Raw genomic sequence first — 22,694 nt, 5'->3', positions numbered from 1 at the left:
TTTGCACGCTCTGCCAAGGCTTGAATGGTGCTTCTTTTTTGTCTTGGGTGATGGTTGGAGTTTTGATGTAGATATCTATCTGTGTGTGGGGTTTTCCTGTAGACAGTGTGACCCAATTGTTGATCTGGTTTGTGGATGACGAGGACATCTAGAAAAGGCAGTCTTCCTTCATTTTCTTTTTCCATGGTGAACTGGATGTTTGGGTGGATGCTGTGGAGATGGTCCAGGAACCTGTTGAGTTCTTCTTCTCCATGGCTCCAAATGGTGAAGGTGTTATCCACATATCTGAACCATATGTTTGGGTGGATGCTGTTGAGATGGTCCAGGAACCTCTTGAGTTCTTCTTCTCCATGGCTCCAAATGGAGAAAGTGTCATCCACATCTCTGAACCATATTGTTGGCTTTTTGGTTGCTGTTTCCAGGGCCTTTCCCCCCCAAACAATCAGGCACATCTAATCACCTGTCAACAAAAGATTGCTCCAGGCACTGCCAGGCCATCAAATGGTAATCAAGCTGGCCAGTTGAAACATTCACACCTGGCTCCAGCAGACAAGAGTCCTTTGTCCCACCCTGGTCATTCCACAGATATATAAACCCTTTTTCCTGGTTCCAACAGACCTCACTACCTCTGAGGATGCTTGCCATAGATGCAGGCGAAACGTCAGGAGAGAATGCCTCTAGACCATGGCCGTATAGCCCAAAAAACCCCACAACAACCCAATCAGGGATATCTAATCACCTCTCAACAAAAGATTGCCCCAGGCACTGCCAAGCCATCCAATGCTAATCAAGGTGGTTAGTTGAAACATTCACACCTAGCTCCAACAGACAAGAGCCCTTTGTCCCACCCTGGCAATTCCTGGAACAATGGCTCCAAACTACAAGAGAGGAGATTCCATCTGAATATGAGGAAGAACTTCCTGACTGTGAGAGCTGTTCAGCAGTGGAACTCTCTGCCCCAGAGTGTGGTGGAGGCTCCTTCTTTGGAAGCTTTTAAGCAGAGGCTGGATGGCCATCTGTCAGGGGTGATTTGAATGCAATATTCCTGCTTCTTGGCAGAATGGGGTTGGACTGGATGGCCCATGAGGTCTCTTCCAAGTCTATGATTCCATGACTGTGAGAGCCGTTCAGCAGTGGAACTCTCTGCCCCAGAGTGTGGTGGAGGCTCCTTCTTTGGAAGCTTTTAAGCAGAGGCTGGATGCCCATCTGTCAGGAGTGATTTGAATGCAATGTTCCTGCTTCTTGGCCGAATGGGGTTGGACTGGATGGCCCATGAGGTCTCTTCCAACTCTTTGATTCTATGATTCTAAGAACTTCCTGACTGTGAGAGCCGTTCAGCAGTGGAACTCTCTGCCCCAGAGTGTGGTGGAGGCTCCTTCTTTGGAAGCTTTTAAGCAGAAGCTGGATGGCCATTTGTCAGGGGTGATTTGAATGCAATATTCCTGCTTCTTGGCCGAATGGGGTTGGACTGGATGGCCCAGGAGGTCTCTTCCAACTCTTTGATTCTATGACTGTGAGAGCCGTTCAGCAGTGGAACTCTCTGCCCCAGAGTGTGGTGGAGGCTCCTTCTTTGGAAGCTTTGAAGCAGAGGCTGGGTGGCCATCTGTCAGGGGTGATTTGAATGCAATATTCCTGCTTCTTGGCCGAATGGGGTTGGACTGGTTGGCCCATGAGGTCTCTTCCAACTCTATGATTCTATGACTGTGAGAGCCGTTCAGCAGTGGAACTCTCTGCCCCGGAGGGAGTGTGGTGGAGGCTCCTTCTTTGGAAGCTTTTAAGCAGAGGCTGGATGGCCATCTGTCAGGGGTGATTTGAATGCAATATTCCTGCTTCTTGGCAGAATGGGGTTGGACTGGATGATGGCCCATGAGGTCTCTTCCAACTCTAGGATTCTATGCTTCCTGCAGAGGGATTGCTTTCCTGTTTTCCTTCTTGGGAGGGGAAGGGTTAACCCCTGCCAAAACTCCCTGGAAACCCCGTATCAGCAGCTGCAATCTGGGGCTTGGAATGTTCCAAAGGGAGACCAAGGCGAGGGGGTGGCTGATGGGTTTCCCCATTGGAAATGATGTCAGGCACCAACCCTCCCCTCATAATTAAGGGATAGGGATTTATAGTTCTGCAAAGGGCAAGGGCACCAGACTACACAACAAGGGTTAAGTCTTGGCCACATTGCCAAGGCACTGACAACAACAAGGACCCCATGAGGCTTTTTTGGGAAATGGCTGGATCTTGGGGCTTCTGCCCTTTTGTGAGAGATCTAGTTCGCCAAGGGCCGGACAATGGATTCTGTTGCTGCCTGACCCAGCGCTCACAACTGGGTTCCTGTTTCCTTTTTTTTGTGACTCTCTGACTTATGCACTGGACTATTGATCATATCTATGACCACGAACTCTCTATTGGTGCCTGACTTGAGATACTGACAGCCTCCGTTTCCGCGGATCCTTTTCAAAGTTTATGAAGCCTCCAGTTTGTGCCATAATAAAGATCAAATATTGTAATAAACTCTATGGGGGGGATGGGGTTCCCCTTATGAACTATGTATAAGAAAATGCCATATATGTAACCCTTATGGATTCCCCTTGTACCCTTGCCCTCTCGACCCTTGCCCCACAAAATACTGTGACCAGGAACTGCCTGAGGGAGAGTCTCTACATCTCCCAAGACTCACCCTTGATTAATTCACCCTGCATGGAACCATAGCCATAATGGACCCTGCCCATTCTCTGAGCATGTCTGATGGGATAAGGCGACTTATGGACGCTCGGAATAAAAAAAGATTGTATTTGCATTCATATCCCCCCCGCCCCCCAGAGCTGCATCGGCTGGAGACATTTTTCCTTTGTTTCGCTGAGCACATGGCATTCCTTTGTCTGCAAACTCCTTTCCCAGATTCCCTTGTGCTCCCTCATCCCGCCCCCATTTCTCCTGATTGGCTGTCGCCACCATGTGACAGAGGTCTCCCCATTGGATCCTACAGACCACTGGAGCTTCCTGATTGGTACAGAGGCACCAGGGGCGGGAGGGCTGCTTCCCAGGTGTCCGCCCATCACCCAATCACAGCGGGGCGGAAGGGTTGAACTCTGGGTTTTCAAAAATTGTATAAATATGCCTGCATCACTGTACCCTGGCATGCTTGCAGCGGAAATGATTCCTGCAATGCATCTGATCTCAGCTGAATCACAATAAACCTCGGTTGCTGAAAAACTTCTTCCACTTGGATGAGGCATTATTATTTGTAATATTTTTACTCTTTGGATTGGCTCTCGCTGGCCTCACCAAGGGACCCAGAGCCCTTTAGGCGCGGTCCTCGGGCCTCTCTCTCAAGGAGACCCCACTAAAAGCAGCTCGATATCATTTGGCTTTACCACGAAGGGACTCCTGCTTGAGGTCCAGACTAAATTATAGCCTAAATTTTCAAGCAGGCACCTTGGTCCAGGAGCTTGGGCCAGGCTACTGGGAGGAACAGCTTGGGAAAAGAGGCGCCTCTCTTAATTTGGACTCTTCTTTTTGACAAAACTACAAATTCTCCCACAGCCAATTTCCTCCCAGTCTCTGACCTGGGTTCCCGGTACAAAGGAGTGCCAGGGAAGCCTTTGCCAAAGGACTTCCAGGAAGAGGGGCAACCGACGTGAAGGGGGAAGACGTCTGAAAGGGTAAGCAAAAGCAACCGTGGGCCAGGCCAAGAATTCTCAGGTGGGAGGGGTCTTGGGTTCCTTTGCCCAGCGTCGGAGTCGGACCACTGGGTGTCGGGACAGCAGGGCTCGGTAACAAATTTCCTGAGTGAGGTCTGGGAAGATCTGGCGATTTGGGTTGGGGTATCTGCAGTCCAATTTGCGTTTTGCATACCTGGAACTCTGTTGGGAGGGGAAGCGTCCTTCTCCTCGCCTGCAAGTTGCCAGGCATTGGCCACTCAGTTCTAGTGGAGGGAACTCTTGGAGGAAGGTTCGTGTTGCGGTTGGCAGAATGCTTCCCCATTAACTGCTAGGTAGGCAGGGGCTGAGCTAGAAATGGGCGCTTGCGGATCCAAGCTCAAACGTCCTGTCCTCAAGGAGTCACCTTTAAGTAAGTTTCTGGTCGGATGGGGACAGGCTAGCATCATGTGCTTTAGTATAGGCCAGAAGAGTCAGGTGAGGTGTGCATGAGTGGCCCCAGAGGTTTTTGGGAGGTGTAAGCCACTTGGCTTCCTCTTGGTAGCTCTGAGCTCATTCCCTGTCCAGCCTCGGAGTTGGACCACTGGACGGGGGATTGGAGCTCTATACGTGCCGCCATGATTGGGCCAAGTGGGCAGAACTCGCTTGTGTTACATGCTTCTTGACCAGAGCCGGAAGGGGGGTGGAGGGAGGAGATTGTGCCCAACTTTGACCATGCAAAAGGAAGGCCACAAGCCACCCCCTCCTCCCAGAGACCCCCCTCCAGACCTTTCCCCCCCTCCCTTTGAAAATTGCTTGTTCCCCTTCCATCCCATTCCCATTTCCCTTTACCCAATCTCCCTGACTCCTTCCTTCCCTTTCCAACCCCTCCATTTCCCTATTTCCTATTTATGATATGTCTGAATTTATATGCCCCTTCTACTTTTTACTGCTCCTTGAGGAAATGCACTAGGGATGGGTAGTTCTCTGAAAAAGGGGGCTTTTTTTCCTATTCCTGTTTCTTTTTGCTAAGAAGGGGGGGGGGTGATCAATGCCTCCAAGTTTGCCTTTTCTCTCTCTCTCTTTCACTGGAAAGGAGAGGGGAGGGAGAAGGGGAATGGCTTGTACAAAAAGTGACCCCTTTGTTCCCCCCCACCCTTGAAATCTAGGAGGAGAGAGGTCTGACCTGTGCTTGTTTTTTTTCTTTCTCCTTTTTTTTTGTGGGAGAGCCCCCAAATGTCCATTTTGGGGGGGTTGCCTGTACCTTTTTTCCTTTGTCTCCTGTTGGCCATGCTTCCCAGGGTTTCCAAAAAGATTTCCTCCTTTCTCAACAGGAAGGGGAGGAGAAAAGGGAGGAGTCTCCCTTTCCTCCTTCCTCCCTTCCTCCCTTCCTTTGTTTGACCCCTTTGTTCCCATTTCTCCCTTGGAACCTGGAAGAAAAAGGGGCTGATCCAGATTTGTTATTTTCCCTCTCTCTCCCATTCTGGGAAATGCAAACAAAGGGAGGGGGGAGAAGGGGAGGAAGTTTCAGCCAAGACTTGTGTTCTCTGGCATGTTTCTTTCTTCTGTGTAGATGGGGGGAGGGCACATCACTCCTTCCCTTCCTCTCCCATCTCTTCTCTAGAACTACAAATCCCCACCTCACCAGAGCACCCCACTTACATTCAAAAGCTAGATCACCCCCTTTTGCTTTCAACTTCTCTTTCTGACCACCTTTCCCCTGGCCTTGGGGGTTTCTCCTTCCCTCTTGCAAACAGATGGAATTCTACCCCTCTCACATCTTCAATCTCCCCTTCTTTTCTGCGCAACTACAAAACCCATTTTCCAGAGGCGATGATCCTTGCCTCCAAGTTTGCTGTTTTTTTTCTTCTCTCTCTCCGCTTCTCCCCTTTCTTTCTAAGAACCAGGCATCACAAAAAGAGTTCTTTGTGCTTATGTCTCTGAAGCCCATACCTCTTCTCTCTCTCTCTCTTCTCCCTCCCTTCCCATCTTCTAAGAAGCCAATATTCTGTGAATTCTTTCCTCTATCTCACAGGGAAATCCTGCTGCTTCCTCTTACCTCCTTCTCCTCAAACCTAAGAAAGGGATGTTCCAGAAGCATTCCCTCCTGACATTTCACCCACATCTATGGTTAAGTCTCTTTCTCACACACACACAGTCCCTCCAATGCCTTTTTCCTTCCTGGCCCTTCCTCCCTCCCTTTTCCCTGAGCGCATGTATGTGAATGTTTAAATTATCCCATTAACTGCCTTAAATATGAGGAGGACGTTGAGGTCCAGGGGTCTCCTCTGCGCAGTGAAGAGACCACCAGACATCAGATCGACCTGTGGGACCCATAATCCACTCCTGCCGCTGAGGACAACTACCTGGGTGAGGTGAAAAATGGGAGGTCTATGGACTTCCCTGTGTGGCAGCTGGAACCCAGATGGCACAGGAAGATCCTAGAACCAGACCCCATGCCACCCAGAAGAGACAGCCCCCCCTAGAGGCTGATCTGAGCCCCCACGGGGGAATGCCATCGCAGGAAGAGCAATCAGGATCCCACAGCAACTGCCATAAAGGAAGGAGGCCCTGCCCGTTCCAGAAGCTGTGCAGAGGAATGGCCCAAAGGAGACCACTGAAGTCCTCACTAGGTATGGAAGTTTTCCCTTTGTTTCCCTACTAACTACCCTTGGGCTGGGAAGGGGGGGTGGGGGGGCTGTAAACCTTCTTTCTGACTGTCCTAGACACTACCCCTGAGTCTCTGTGATGATGGAGAGCCGGACCTGTCTGCGGTCACCAGGAGGCGCCACGCCAGAAGGAGTAGCAAGGCTGTGCCCCATCTTCTCCCTCCCCCAAGTGCCAAGGGAGGAGCCAGCGCCCCCAGGAGGCCTGAGGACCCCTACCAGATGGGAGAGTTCCACCATGTCCCATCCTCCTCCGTTGGGGACTCACTTGGGACCCCTGAGTGCTCCGTGCTGACTACCATCACTGATCCCATCATCCCCTGCCTCCACCGTCTCCACCTTCTTATTTCATTTCTTATCACTCCAAACCATAAGGACACTCTGCTACTGCTCTCTCACACCCTGCTGGGTCCTGCTGTTGCTTAGATTGGGCCTCAAAATAATCAACGGAATACAATCTAATCTGTCTAGAGAGAGGCCCCGGATGCTAAAGAATTGTCGAGGCTTGGGAAAATGAACATGACCATTTTCCAGCCTCGAAGGGAGGAATGATGTCAGGCACCAACCCTCCCCTCATAATTAAGGGATAGGGATTTATAGTTCTGCAAAGGGCAAGGGCACCAGACTACACAACAAGGGTTAAGTCTTGGCCACATTGCCAAGGCACTGACAACAACAAGGACCCCATGAGGCTTTTTTGGGAAATGGCTGGATCTTGGGGCTTCTGCCCTTTTGTGAGAGATCTAGTTCGCCAAGGGCCGGACAATGGATTCTGTTGCTGCCTGACCCAGCGCTCACAACTGGGTTCCTGTTTCCTTTTTTTTGTGACTCTCTGACTTATGCACTGGACTATTGATCATATCTATGACCACGAACTCTCTATTGGTGCCTGACTTGAGATACTGACAGCCTCCGTTTCCGCGGATCCTTTTCAAAGTTTATGAAGCCTCCAGTTTGTGCCATAATAAAGATCAAATATTGTAATAAACTCTATGGGGGGGATGGGGTTCCCCTTATGAACTATGTATAAGAAAATGCCATATATGTAACCCTTATGGATTCCCCTTGTACCCTTGCCCTCTCGACCCTTGCCCCACAAAATACTGTGACCAGGAACTGCCTGAGGGAGAGTCTCTACATCTCCCAAGACTCACCCTTGATTAATTCACCCTGCATGGAACCATAGCCATAATGGACCCTGCCCATTCTCTGAGCATGTCTGATGGGATAAGGCGACTTATGGACGCTCGGAATAAAAAAAGATTGTATTTGCATTCATATCCCCCCCGCCCCCCAGAGCTGCATCGGCTGGAGACATTTTTCCTTTGTTTCGCTGAGCACATGGCATTCCTTTGTCTGCAAACTCCTTTCCCAGATTCCCTTGTGCTCCCTCATCCCGCCCCCATTTCTCCTGATTGGCTGTCGCCACCATGTGACAGAGGTCTCCCCATTGGATCCTACAGACCACTGGAGCTTCCTGATTGGTACAGAGGCACCAGGGGCGGGAGGGCTGCTTCCCAGGTGTCCGCCCATCACCCAATCACAGCGGGGCGGAAGGGTTGAACTCTGGGTTTTCAAAAATTGTATAAATATGCCTGCATCACTGTACCCTGGCATGCTTGCAGCGGAAATGATTCCTGCAATGCATCTGATCTCAGCTGAATCACAATAAACCTCGGTTGCTGAAAAACTTCTTCCACTTGGATGAGGCATTATTATTTGTAATATTTTTACTCTTTGGATTGGCTCTCGCTGGCCTCACCAAGGGACCCAGAGCCCTTTAGGCGCGGTCCTCGGGCCTCTCTCTCAAGGAGACCCCACTAAAAGCAGCTCGATATCATTAACTCCATCCAAAACAGTGCAACATTAGGCGAATGGAAGTATTCCCAATTGTAAAATATAGCAGAGAGGTCTGGCTTGGTGAGGGGTCTTCCTCCAGGCTTTGGAGGAGAGAGTAAAGTTCTTTCTCTGACCCCAAACACCCCCTTTTTGACCTCCAGTTGGTACAGCCCAATCCTCTTTTCTCCCCTGCTTGCAGCGTTGTTGCTTCAGTTGGAGTTGCACGTGGAGGGAAGAGGGAGGGAAGGAAGGCTGCTTTAGGGACCTAGAATCATAGAATCAAAGAGTTGGAAGAGACCTCATGGGCCATCCAGTCCAACCCCATTCTGCCAAGAAGCAGGAATATTGCATTCAAATCACCCCTGACAGATGGCCATCCAGCCTCTGCTTAAAAGCCTCCAAAGAAGGAGCCTCCACCACACTCTGGGGCAGAGAGTTCCACTGCTGAATGGCTCTCACAGTCAGGAAGTTCTTCCTATTGTTCAGATGGAATCTCCTCTCTTGTAGTTTGAAGCCATTCTTCCCTTGCGTCCTAGTCTCCAAGGAAGCAGAAAACAAGCTTGCTCCCTCCTCCTCCCTGTGGCTTCTCTAACATATTTATACATGGCTATCATATCTCCTCTCAGCCTTCTCTTCTTCAGGCTAAACATGGCCAGCTCCTTAAGCCGCTCCTCATAGGGCTTGTTCTCCAGACCCTTGATCATTTTAGTCACCCTCCTCTGGACACATTCCAACAGCAAAGCAAAGTCTTGCTTTGCTGTTGCCTAGTTAATACATTCATTTACTCCAGTTTTTTCTCTCCTGGAACCACAAATCTATATTTTTTTTCCATGGAGAGGGAATAGAAAGAATTCTTAATATTTAGCAGTAGGAAATTCCTTGCCTTTGAACCCAGTTCTTTATTCCTATGTATTTCATTTGCAAAATGAGGAGGGTTCCTTGACCATACATCTCTTTTAAACCATTTTTTTCCCTCCTGGAACCACAAAAGATATTTTTTTCCATGGAGAGGGAATAGAAAGAATTCTAATCTTTAGCAGTAGGAAATTCCTTGCCTTTTGAACCCAGTTCTTCAATTCCTGTGCATTTCAATTGCAAAATAAGGGTTCCTTGACCATGCATCTATTTTGCAAAAGTGCAGCTGTTTTGCAAAGCAAGGTTCCTATGCATTCTTTTGCAGAACAAGGTTCCTCTGCATTTAGTCTTTGGTAAAATAAGTATCCTGACTATGAATTTATTTTATTTTTTTGCAAAATAATTTTCCTGACTATTCATTAATTCTTTTTAAATATAAAGTTCATGGTTATGCACCTATTCTTTTGCAAAATAAGGTATTCAATGCATTTATTTACTCCAGTTTTTTTCTCTCCTGGAACCACAAATATATATTTTTCCATGGAGAGGGAATAGAATGAGTTCTTAATCTTTAGCAGTAGGAAATTCCTTGCCTTTTGAACCCAGTTCCTTAATTCCTATGTATTTCATTTGCAAAATGAGGGTTCCTTGACCATACATCTCTTTAACTCCAGTTTTTTTTCTCCTGGAACCACAATATTTTTTTCCATGGAGAGGGAATAGAAAGAGTTCTTAATCTTTAGCAGTAGGAATTTCCATGCCTTTTGAACCCAATTCCTTAATTCCTATGTATTTCATTTGCAAAATGAGGGTTCCTTGACCATGCATCTGTTTTGCAAAAATGCATTTGTTTTGCAAAACAAGGTTCCTATGCTTTTTTTTTTTTTTGCAGAATAAGGTTCCTCTGTATTTAGTCTTTTGTAAAATAAGTTTCCTGACTACGAATTTATATATTTTGCAAAATAATTTTCCTGGCTATGCATTCATTCTTTTTAAATAAAAGGTTCTTGGTTATGCACCTATTTTGCAAAATAAGGTGTTCGATGCATTTATTTACTCCTGTTCTTCTCTCTCCTGGAACCACAAATATATATTTTTTCCATGGAGAGGACATCGAAAGAGTTCTTAATCTTTAGCAGTAGGAAATTCCTTGCCTTTGAACCCAGTTCTTTAATTCCTATGTATTTCATTTGCAAAGTGAGGGTTCCTTGACCATGCATCTCTTTAACTCCAGTTTTTTTCCCCTCCTGGAACCCTAAAAGATATTTTTTCCATGGAGAGGGAATAGAAAGAATTCTTAATCTTTAGCAGTAGGAAATTCCTTGTCTTTGAGCCCAGTTCCTTAATTCCTATGTATTTCATTCGCAAGATGAAGGTTCCTTGACTATGCATCTGTTTTGCAAAGCAATGTTCCTATGCATTTTTTGCAGAATAAGGTTCCTCTGCATTTAGTCTTTTGTAAAATAAGTATCCTAGGAATATATTAATTTTTTGCAAAAGAATTTTCCTGGCTATGCATTAATTCTTTTTAAATATAAGGTTCCTGGTTATGCACCTATTCTTTTGCAAAATAAGGTATTGAATGCATTTATTTACTCCACTTTTTTCTTCTCCTGGAACCACAAATACATATTTTTGTTCCATGGAGAGGACATTGAAAGAGTTCTTAATCTTTAGTAGTTGGAAATTCCTTGTCTTTGAACCCAGTTCTTTAATTCCTATGTATATCATTTGCAAAATGAGGGTTCCTTGACCATGCATCTCTTTAACTCCAGTTTTTTTCCCTCCTGGAACCACAAAGATATTTTTTTCCATGGAGAGGGAATAGCAAGAATTCTTAATCTTTAGCGTAGGAAATTCCTTGCCTTTTGAACCCAGTTCCTTAATTCCTATGTATTTCATTTGCAAAATGAGGGTTCCTTGACCATGCTGCAAAGCAAGGTTCCTATGCATTTTTTGCAGAATAAGGTTCCTCTGCATTTAGTCTTTTGTAAAACAAGTATCCTAGGAATATATTAATTTTTTGCAAAAGAATTTTCCTGGCTATGCATTCATTCTTTTTAAATGTAAGGTTCCTGGTTATGCACCTATTCTTTTGCAAAATAAGGTGTTTAATACATTTATTTACTCCAGTTTTCTCTCTCTCCTGGAACCAAAAATATTTTTTTGTTCCATGGAGAAGACATCGAAAGAGTTCTTAATATTTAGCAGTAGGAAATTCCTTGCCTTTGAACCCAGTTCTTTAATTCCTATGTATTTCATTTCCAAAATGAGGAGGGTTCCTTGACCATGCAGGTGTTTTGCAAAGCATTCTTTTGCAGAATAAGATTTCTCTGCATTTAGTATTCGGTAAAATAAGTATCCTGACTATGAATTTATTATTATTTTTTTTGCAAAATAATTTTCTTGACTATGCATTAATACTTTTTAAATATAAGGTTCATGGTTATGCACCTATTCTTTTGCAAAATAAGGTATTCAATGCATTTATTTACTCTAGTTTTTTTTCTCCTGGAACCACAAATATATATTTTTTTCCATGGAGAGGGAATAGAAAAGAGTTCTTAATCTTTAGCAGTAGGAAATTCCTTGCCTTTTGAACCCAGTTCCTTAATTCCTATGTATTTCATTCGCAAGATGAAGGTTCCTTGACCATGCATCTATTTTGCAAAAGTCCAGCTGTTTTGCAAAGCAAGGTTCCTATGCATTCTTTTGCAGAATAAGGTTCCTCTGCATTTAGTCTTTGGTAAAATAAGTATCCTGACTATGAATTTATTTTTTTCTCCTGGAACCACAAATATATTTTTCCATGGAGAGGGAATAGAAAGAGTTCTCAATATTTAGCAGTAGGAAATTCCTTGCTTTCTTAACCCAGTTCTTTAATTCCTATATATTTCATTTGCAAAATGAGGAGGAGGGTTCCTTGACCATGCATCTGTTTTGCAAAGCAAGGTTCCTATGCATTCTTTTGCAGAATAAGGTTCCTCTGCATTTAGTCTTTTATAAAATACGTATCCTATGAATTTATTTTTGCAAAATAATTTTCCTCGCTATGCATTCATTTTAAATACAAGGTTGTTGGTTATGCACCTATTTTGCAAAATAAGGTGTTCAATGCATTTATTTACCCCTGTTTTTCTCTCTCCTGGAACCACAAATACATATTTTTTCCCATGGAGAGGACATTGAAAGAGTTCTTAATCTTTAGCCGTAGGAAATTCCTTGCCTTTGAACCCAGTTCTTTAATTCCTGTGTATTTCATTTGCAAAATGAGGGTTCCTTGACCATGCATCCCTTTAACTCCAGTTTTTTTTCTCCTGGAACCACAATATTTTTTTCCATGGAGAGGGAATAGAAAGAGTTCTTAATCTTTAGCAGTAGGAAATTCCTTGCCTTTTGAACCCAGTTCCTTAATTCCTATGTATTTCATTTGCAAAATGAGGGTTCCTTGACCATGCATCTGTTTTGCAAAAATGCATTTGTTTTGCAAAACAAGGTTCCTATGCTTTTTTTTTTTTTTGCAGAATAAGGTTCCTCTGCATTTAGTCTTTTGTAAAATAAGTTTCCTGACTACGAATTTATATATTTTGCAAAATAATTTTCCTGGCTATGCATTCATTCTTTTTAAATAAAAGGTTCTTGGTTATGCACCTGTTTTGCAAAATAAGGTGTTAGATGCATTTATTTACTCCTGTTTTTCTCTCTCCTGGAACCACAAATATATATATTTTTTCATGGAGAGGACATCAAAAAAGGTCTTAATCTTTAGCAGTAGGAAATTCCTTGCCTTTGAACCCAGTTCTTTAATTCCTATGCATTTCATTTGCAAAATGAGAGGGCTCCTTGACCATGCATCTGTTTTGCAAAGCATGGTTCCTAATCATTCTTTCGCAGAATAAGGTCCCTCTGTGTTTAGTCTTTTGTAAAATAAGTTTCCTGAGTATAAATTTATTAATTTTTTTTGCAAAATAATTTTCTTGGCTATGCATTCATTTTTTAAAAAATTATAAGGTTCTTGGTTATGCATCTGTTCTTTTGCAAAATAAGGTATTTGACTATATATATAATCAAGAGTCCTCAAACTTTTTAAACCGCGGGCCAGGTCTCAGTGCCTCAAACTATTGGAGGGTTGGATTATAATTTGACGGTAGGGGCAAAAAACGACCAAGATAATCACCAAATCCAAAATCCAAGAGCAGATCGCCCCAGATTGAGGGCGAGGAAGGACACCGCGAAAGTTGAATGTATTGCACAGCTGAAGCAATAATGACAAAAAAGCATATACGAACACAAAGGGTTTGTCCAACCTAAAGTTGGTTGCATTGATTATTTATGACTTACATTAAAACAGTTTGATTGGTACATAGAAATCAATCATCTCATTGGTTGTGGCTGACAATTAGGAATCTTATTGGTTCTTCTATGTTTCTAACAGCAAAAGCCTATAAAATGATAGAATCATAGAGTTGGAAGAGACCTCATGGGCCATCCAGTCCAACCCCATTCTGACAAGAAGCAGGAATATTGCATTCAAAGCACCCCTGACAGATGGCCATCTAGCCTGTTTCAAAGCTTCCAAAGTAGGAGCCTCTACCAGACCCTTGGGCAGAGGGTTCCACTGCTGAACAGCTCTCACAGTCAGGCAGTTCTTCCCAATGTTCAGATGGAATCTCCTTTCTTGCAGTTTGAAGCCCTTCCACATCCTAGTCTCTAGGGCAGCAGAAAAGCTTGCTCCTTCCTCACTATGATTTCCCCTCACATATTTACACATAGCTATCCTGCCTCCTCTCAGCCCTCTCTTCTGCAGGCTAAACATGCCCAGCTCTTTAAGCCGCTCCTCATAGGGCTTGTTCACCAAAACGGTTGCCATAAACTGGATAAATAGGAGTTTTACCTTTGTAATCACCCATTTTATGTAGTTGTAAAGGAAATGCTTTTAAGCCGCTCCTCATAAGGCTTGTTCACCAAAACGGTTGCCACAAACTGGATAAATAGGAGTTTTGCCTTTGCAATCACCCATTTGTATCTAGTTGCAAAGGAAATGCATGTGGGGCAGTCATTTTGAAATCCAATTGTGGTTTTTTTTTTTTTTTTTTTTGTTCAGCATCCCTTGGCCAAAAACTCCAAATAACGCCTTCTAAACAAGTCTGGTTAGCTTTTGCTTGGTTACTGCATTTATTACTCAAGGTTTTGCTCCAGGAACCACAAGATTAATGGAGTTCTTTTTGCCATGGAGAGGGAATCAAAAGGGAGTTTTTGATCTTGCTCCACCATTAAGGAAATCCCTTTGAACCCAGTTCTTAATGCCTGGCTATTATTTATTTATTTATTCACAGCTTTTATATTCCACCCTTTTCACCCCGCCGGGGACTCAGGGCGGATTACAGTGTACACATATATGGCAAATATTCAGTGCCAGTTTTTGATATACAGACATACACAGAGGCTATTTAACTTTTTCTGGCCGCCAGGGGAGATGTCGCTTTCATTGTCCATCCGCGACACTGATGAAGCACTTCCGCATTTCCGCATGCTTCCCCACTGGAATGCTTTTGCTAGAGTCTTCTTTATGGCCTCATAAATCAGTTATTTTAGCCTCCCCACACTTTTAAGGTGGTACCTTATTTTCCTACTTGACAGATACAACTGTCTTTCGGGTTGCAAAGGTCGACAACAGGCTACACACAATTGGTTGGAAACCCACTCCATCCCAGGCTAGCTTCAAACTCGACTTTTTGGTCTGATCTTTTTTTTTTCAAATATTTTTTTATTTTTCAGCAAAATATAGGGTTACATGGAAAGTGGGGGAATATTTCTAAGAAGATAAGAAAGTGGGGGGGGGGGAAGGTGCAGAGACTGGCTTTTTTTTTTTGTATATAATCTTTATTAAATTTCTGGTTTACATTTAAAATAAGGGAAATGTAGCCAAAGCTACTAAAAAGTGTGAAGTGTGGTAGCTACGAAAATCCCGAAAAGAAATGTGTTGCGTGAGAAAAAGAGATAGAGGGGATGAGAGCGAAAAAAGAGATTGGGAGTAGATGTAAAGCCCAAAGTCCAATTAAAACCAAGAGTAATAGTTGTTTTCGATTTCCTGGAGTCTTCCTGAGTTCTTCTCTGCCTTCTTTCTCCACTTCCTTTTCTTTTCTCTCCTCAACTTCTTTCTCCATTCTCTTCCTTCCCTCTTTCTCTTCCTTAATTAGATCAGAATCTTTTTATTCCTATGTCTGAAATAGTCCATCACTTTTTCCCAATTCGTTTCTTTTATATTCATTCCTTTGCTTCTTGATATTAAGAAAGTAAGTCTATCCATATTCTTAATTTCCAAAATTTTTGTCAGTCTCTCATTTTCATCCGGTATTTCCTTTTGTTTCCATCTTCTGGCATAGCAAATCCTTGCTGCCGTCGTTATCAAGAAAAGAATTTTGTCTGATTTTTTAATTTTTTATTTATTTATTTATTTACTGCACTTGTAGACCGCTGTTCTCAGCCCTAGGGCGACTCACGGCGGTGTACAACATATAAAAAAAACCAATTTACAATAAAGGCAATATCACAAACAACAATAACAACATCACTATCAATAATACAATTACACTAAATCATTTGCGACGTCTCATCATAGAATCACAATCCAATCTCGTTATCCATATTCCGTTCCAATCATCATTGCCAATTGTTGTAGCACTTAGTCAAAAGCCTTCTCAAACAACCACGTCTTTAGTCTCCTGCGGAATGTCATAAGGGAGGGCGCCTGTCTGATGTCTACAGGGAGGGTGTTCCACAGCCGGGGGGCCGCCACCGAGAAGGCCCTGTCCCTCGTCCCCGCCAGGCGTGCCTGTGAGGCAGGCGGGATCGAGAGAAGGGCCTCCCCAGATGATCTCAAAGTCCTCGTGGGCTCATAGGCCGAGATGCAGTCAGACAGGTATTTTGGGCCGGAACCGTTTAGGGCTTTGTAGGCCAACACCAGCACCTTGAATTGGGCCCGGTAGCAGATCGGCAGCCAATGGAGCTGGAACAACAAGGGCGTTGTGTGCTCCCTGCGTCCCGCTCCTGTTAGTAACATGGCTGCCGCGCGCTGGACTAGCTGGAGCTTCCGGGCCATCTTCAAGGGCAGCCCCACGTAGAGAGCGTTGCAGTAGTCAAGGCGGGATGTGACCAGGGAGGGCGCCTGTCTGATGTCTACAGGGAGGGTGTTCTATTTTTAATTCGTGCATCCATAGTAAGAAAAGTTCCGCCTTCCATGGAATTTTAATTTTTAAAATTTCTTCTAGTTCTTTTTGAACCTCTCTCCAATATTCTTTTGCCTCTTTGTACTTTTCCCATATATTAAACACCGTTGATCTTATAACTGGTTTTTTGATAATGTGGAAAACTTAAGTGAAAAAAAGGAAAAAAGGAAAAAAGAAGAAAAATATTAAAAATAAAATGGGACTTCCCCTCTATTGCTTTGAAGATCTTACGTCTGTATGGAAAAATATTTTGATAACATCTTCCTTTTCATTATTTTACTTAAATCATCTCTATTTTTTGGTCTTCAAAATAGCTTCTTACCAAGTCCCAGTTTGTTTGATTCTTTGGAATTCCTTCATTTGGCGATAGCCAGTAAGTTAGTTCATCCATGTTCATTATTTCCAAAATTTTATTTTGCCAGTTTTCTCTTTTTGGTATTTCCTTCTGTCTCCATTTTTGGGCATATACAATTCTGGCTGTGGTAGTTAAGTAGATAAAAATTTTATACATACTTTTGTCAGCGTCAAGGTCAAGCATTCCTAGCAGGAAGAGTTCTGGTTCCTTTTAAAATTGTAATTTCAATGTTTTTTTGTATGTCCTTGTGTATCTTTTGTCTTTTGCCTTTGGGCAAGTCCACCAGATGTGAAAAAAAGATCCTATCTGTTCGCATTTCCAACATTTATTTGAGGCACTTTTGTAAAATTTAGAATTTGGGGGGGGGGGGGTGTAACATACCATCTATCTCAAGTTGTGACTACATTCCTTTCTCCAAGGAACAAAGCATTCTCTCCTGCCAGATGGCCCCTTATCAAGTCATAATTCACTTCAATGTCAGGAAGGAGGATTCGATTCAGCTATATTGACTTAACTCGAAGACCACATCCTGACATAACCCCCCCCCCTCAAAAGACCCTGTGGGAGAGAAAAGACATTAGAACAAACATCATGGAGCAGGCTTATGTGGAAAAGACTTATGGAATCTCTTGAGCAATCAGGGTGCCCTAACGTGTGTTGCTGCTATCAAACTGGGGTTGGTTCCAAACATTCAAACCACTTCTGCAGAAGTTGCACCCCGTCACCCAAGGAGGAAAAACCCAACAGAAAGCAAACTGTCTTTAGCAAAGAAAATATTTATGTAAAAGTATTCACAAACAAAGCAGAGTCCTTGGAATATCCACACAAAAGCCTGTGGGGGGCGGCCACTCCTTAAGCTTGGCCCTCATCTGCACTACCAATTCCAATTGTTGCTGGGAGAAAACAGTCCCCACTTCCCCTGGGGCCGAATAGTCCGCAGCTGGCATGCGTGAAAGGGTGTCAGCCAACTGGTTGTCCCTGCCCGGGACGAATTTAAGGGTGAAATTGAATCTCTGGAAGAACTGAGCCCACCTTAGTTGCTTGGCATTTAGCCTCTGTGGTGTTTGTAGGGCTTGCAGGTTTTTGTGATCAGTCCACACCTCAAAGGGAGTAGTAGTTCCCTCTAGGAAATGGTGCCAGTGTGCCAACGCTGCCCAAACAGCATACGACTCCTCCCATACGTGCCAGCGTTTCTCAGTCTCTGAGAACTTTTTGGACAAATAAGCGCATGGCTTTAGCTGACCCTCTTCCATCTGCTTGTAACAGCACAGCCCCATATGCGGCTTCCGAAGCATCACATTGTACCACAAAGGGCTTATCCAATTAGGCATGAATAATAGGCCTGGGTAACAACGCAAAAATTTGTTTCTAAAATCGATTTGTATTTGGGGTTTTTTTTTTGTTTTGATATTTAAAATAATTACAAAATTTTCCCTTAAAAAAGTTTGGTATTTACGAAATTTCGTTAATATTTACACAACATTTTGTAAAGATGGCGCCCTTTTTTTTCAATATTTTTTAATTTAATTATTAATTTAGTAGAATAGGGAGGCGAAATTATTATTAAGGAGGGAAGGCAGGCACTCACTCTGGCGGGCCCTCAAGCACTGCCGCCGAGTCGGGCCCGGCTCCTCCGAAGCTAAGGTTTCAGTGCGGAATTGGGAGAAGGGGCTCCCCAAAGGCCATCTAGTCCCGCCCTCTGCTATGGTTTCAATGCGAAATCGGGAGAAGGGCTCCCCAAAGGCCATCTAGCCCAGCCCTCCGCTAAGGTTTCAGTGCGGAATTGGGAGAACGAAGCACACCCACCACAAAGGTGAGGAAGGAGGGACGGGCCGCCTTCCCGCTGAGGGTCACTCGCCCTCTCACTCGCTTGCTCAGCCGGCGCCTTCCCTGCCCTCTCCTCCTCCTCTTTCAGGCTCTGACTGGCTGAGGAGAGGAGAGAGAGGAGAGCTCCCAGCAAGCTTCTAGCCATCTTACGTATTTCCGAAATGGACGGAAATACAAAAATATTTGGCGCATGCCGTTTCGATATTTAAAAACACTTCCGGGTTTAAAAATAAGTTTTGTAATCGTTTTGTAATTGCTAAAATTAACGAATATTTAACGAATTACAAAATTAACGAATGAAACCGCCCAGGCCTAATGAATAAGGATGGGGTGGCTAGTGAATCTGTCTTTTAGCTCATCAAAAGCCTTTTGGCATTCAGGAGACCACTGCAACCTAGCCCCAGGGGTTCTTACCTTTTTTGTCTCCCCCTTTCCTTTGGTTTTCAGCAATTCGGTCAAGGGGGAGGGGCACTTTTGCAAAGTCTTTTATAAACTGCCTGTAAAAGTTAGCGAATCCCAGAAATCCCTGAAGTTGTTTTCGGGTATGTGGCGGCTCCCATGCTAACACACCTTGCACCTTAGCAGGGTCCATAGCGAGTCCCCTAGTGGAGATACGGAATCCCAGGTAATTGAGCTCAATTTATTTATTTATTTATTTACTTTGCTTGTATACTGCAGTTTCTCAGCCTGTAGGCGACTCAACGAGGTTCACAACAAAAGCAAAAGACAATCCAACAACATACAATATTAAAACCATTAACAGTATAAAATACAAACTAATGACATCTCAATAACAACACATTAACGTCTCGTAACTAAAATCGCGATCCAATTCGTCATCCATAATTCCGTTTCCTATATTCATCGAGTTCATTGCACTATTTATCCGAACGCCTGTTCAAACGGCCAGGTTTTTAGTTTTCTTCGAAACACCATTAGCGAAGGGGCTGATCTAATGTCCATGGGAAGGGTGTCCCACAGCCGAGGGGCCACCACAGAGAAGGCCCTGTCCCTCGTCCCCGCCAGCGGTGCCTGTGATGCAGGCGGGATCGAGAGCAGGGCCTCCCCAGAAGATCTTAGAGTACTGGTGGGTTCATAGGCAGAGATACGTTCGGATAGGTAACTTGGGCCAGAACCGTTCGGTGCAACTCGGCATTTGGAGAGCTTGATGTAGAGCCTATTCTCTCTTAATATCTGGAGCACCTTTTGGGTAATTTTAATATGCTTATCCAGGGAATTTGAATATATAAGCAGATCATCTAACTAGATAATTACCCCCTTATACAGCAGTTCATGGAAGATTTCGTTAGCAAATTGCATGAATACCCGGGGACTGTCCTTTAAACCCATAGGACAGACCCTGAACTGATACTGCCCTAGATGACAATTAAAAGCTGTTTTCCGGCAATATTCCTCGCTCACACGCAGTCTATAGAAGGCTTCTCTGATGTCAAGTTTAGTGAAAATCTGAGCCTTTCCCAGTTGAGCCAGGATGTCAGTCATCAGAGGGAAGGGGGTATTTGTTGGATGTGCAGATAGCATTTAGGCCTCTAGTCCACGCACAGTCTTGGCGACCCATCTGCTTTGGACCGAAACAAGATGGGTGCTGCCATAGGTGAGCTTGATGTCTCTATGAACCCTCTTTACAGGTTCTTATCAATAAACTCTCTGAGGACCCTTTTCTCAGGTTTTGACATCGCGTACAGCTTTGGGCTTGGCAACTTGGCGTTAGGTTCTAACTCAATGGCACAGTCTGTTTTTCGGTGGGGAGGCAGTTGGTGACACTCATTTTCACTAAAGACTTCAACCCACTCGTGGTATATGCTTGGGATGTCTTCCAGAGGCACCTCGGGGGAGGCCTCAGCGAATGTCCCTCTGGCCTTTGCCTCTCGGCCCGACTGCGAGGGGTCCTTGAATTTACGGCTCCCATCCAGGTAATGAAACATCCCCTCTGCCCAGTTAATTTGGGGGTTTTGCCATCTCAGCCAGGGAATCCCCAATATGATGGGCTGGTGTGCCATCGAGGATATCATAAATTGTAAAGCTTTCTTATGAGTCACCATTTCCATATGCTATTCTATCTATCTCAATTAGCTTCTTTATCTATAGTATCTCAATCGTTCTTACAATGGTTTTTTCAGAGTTACCTGCACAACACTCAAGCAACTTCTGATTGGTTATTCTGATTCTAACATCACAGCATATTTATGATCTTGTTGAATGTGTGACCCTGGGCTGCAATCTGCAAGTTGATTATCCAAGGCAGAAAGAATTTGTGGGAGTAAGGGAGCATATCTGCTTGTGTGGAACACAGGCAATTATTTTTTCCTATCAGCTGCAGCTGTTGGCAAGCAAGGCTTTCTCTATAGACAGAGATTCTGGGTCTCAATAGACAGGGATTCTGAGACTTGTAATATTTGGAAATTTATTTTTCTTAATCATGTTCCTATACTAGGAGGTGAATTGACACTCCTCTCATTTCTTAACCTGGGGCATATAGATCTGACATGCCCTAGTTCTTGACAATGGTAACATGTAATCTTTTCATCATGCCTTGGCACTTCCTTCTTATAGTAACTATTACGTTTTTCATACTGCGGGTTTTTTTTTTGTCGACACAAATATAATACCTTTGTAAACAATTACTAAATTACATTATGAATAAATATCACATATTGTTTTCCCTAATGCTTTTATCTATCTCCCCTTCACCTTACTCTTGTGTCTGGCAATTTTACCCCCCTCCTCTGTTACGCAGTAGCAATGTCCAACATGTCCAAAAACCCAATGCCAAAGACACAGACCAGTCAGAAGAAATAAGTAGAACTTTACTCTTAGTTGAAGAGTTGAAAATAAAACAGCCTGGCACACTTATATAGTCTTTGTAAGTAATACAGAATAAATCTTCTGTGTTATAAGTCATAGAGCATAACAAAATAAAACATGGTTACTTCACCATAGCATAAACGTCTTGCATCTGCTCTCCAGCAAATCAGACTTCCAACTGCCAACAGTCTGCAAAAGCCTCAAAACTGATACATAGAAGAGTGAGCTGAGCTACCTTTTGCAGCTGTAGTTAATTATTAACACTTTTCTGCAAGGCTTTTCTGCAAGGTTTCCTTTAACACACACACACTGGACTTACAACAATATACCGTAATATCCTCCACCCACCCACCTCCCCCCAGGGAACAGTATTTACCTTAATTCAAATCTCAATTTAATTGAACAATTGTAAAAAGAGAATGGTTTAGCACATTATCTCTTTCTTTTCCTTCCACTTTTTCGATCAGTCTTTCCCATTTCTGCACCCAAGTTTTCTTAAATCGGCTTGTTGTGTATTTGCTTCTTTTTTCATACATATAATCCTGAAGCAATATATTCAGCTAAATATTCATACCATTTTTAACCTCCCATTTTCTATAATCTTTCCACCCCAAAGCCACAGTTGCTTGGGCAGCTGTAACGAATTTAGGTGCTGACCATAGGTTAAATAGATCAATGACAATGTTTTGATAGATATGACTGCCACCACCTCAGCTTTATTGGTCTGAGGAACCAAAGGTGTGAATGTGTTGTAGGTAAGGTGTGTTTGCCCTGGTTTCTTCTACTGCTTCTTAACTGGCTGACTGGACTTTAAAAGTGCTTGACAAACTGAAGCTGACACCAGTTAAAAGTGAACTAGAAAAGGTTTATTGAGCTTTAAACAAACATCTACTCATGGAATGAGCGGTACAGAAGCGTAATTCAGTTGTAGAGGCTTAGTTGGATTAAACAGATAGTTCTACTGACCATAAAGCTTTTATTAACTGTGAGTTTCTTTAAACACACTGTTCTATTCTTAGAAACAGTATCTCTTAGAGAACAGACTCCTGTCTGTCTCACACACAGGGCAATAAGATATCTTAAACTTCTCCTAAGTTTAATAAGACAAAACTCTCTTTTACTGGTCCTCTCAACACAGTAAAACCCTAGCCTTTGTCTCAGCCTTATTCCCTAACCTTAAGGCTCACTTTTAAACTCTTCTTCCCTGTCAGAACTCTATCTAGCTTCCTCTCTTAAAATCCTATCCTTCTGTGTCTGATGTCAAGACACTTCTCTCTCTGTCAAAAGCTGACAGCTTATTTCCCTCTCTCAACCGACTCCTCCCCCAATTGCTATACCCAATCAGGAGTCGGCTTGACTCCTCCTCCTGCTCCTGCCTGCCTTTCAAGATGAAAGCTACTGATATTCAGGCTTCGGCCTGGTCGCCTAAAAGGTAGATTTCACTACAGCAGCTAATATCATACATTTT

Source organism: Anolis sagrei, chromosome 2 (assembly GCF_037176765.1).
Source record: "Anolis sagrei isolate rAnoSag1 chromosome 2, rAnoSag1.mat, whole genome shotgun sequence".
Lineage (NCBI taxonomy): Eukaryota > Metazoa > Chordata > Lepidosauria > Squamata > Dactyloidae > Anolis > Anolis sagrei.
Note: the sequence above shows the minus strand (reverse complement) of the source record.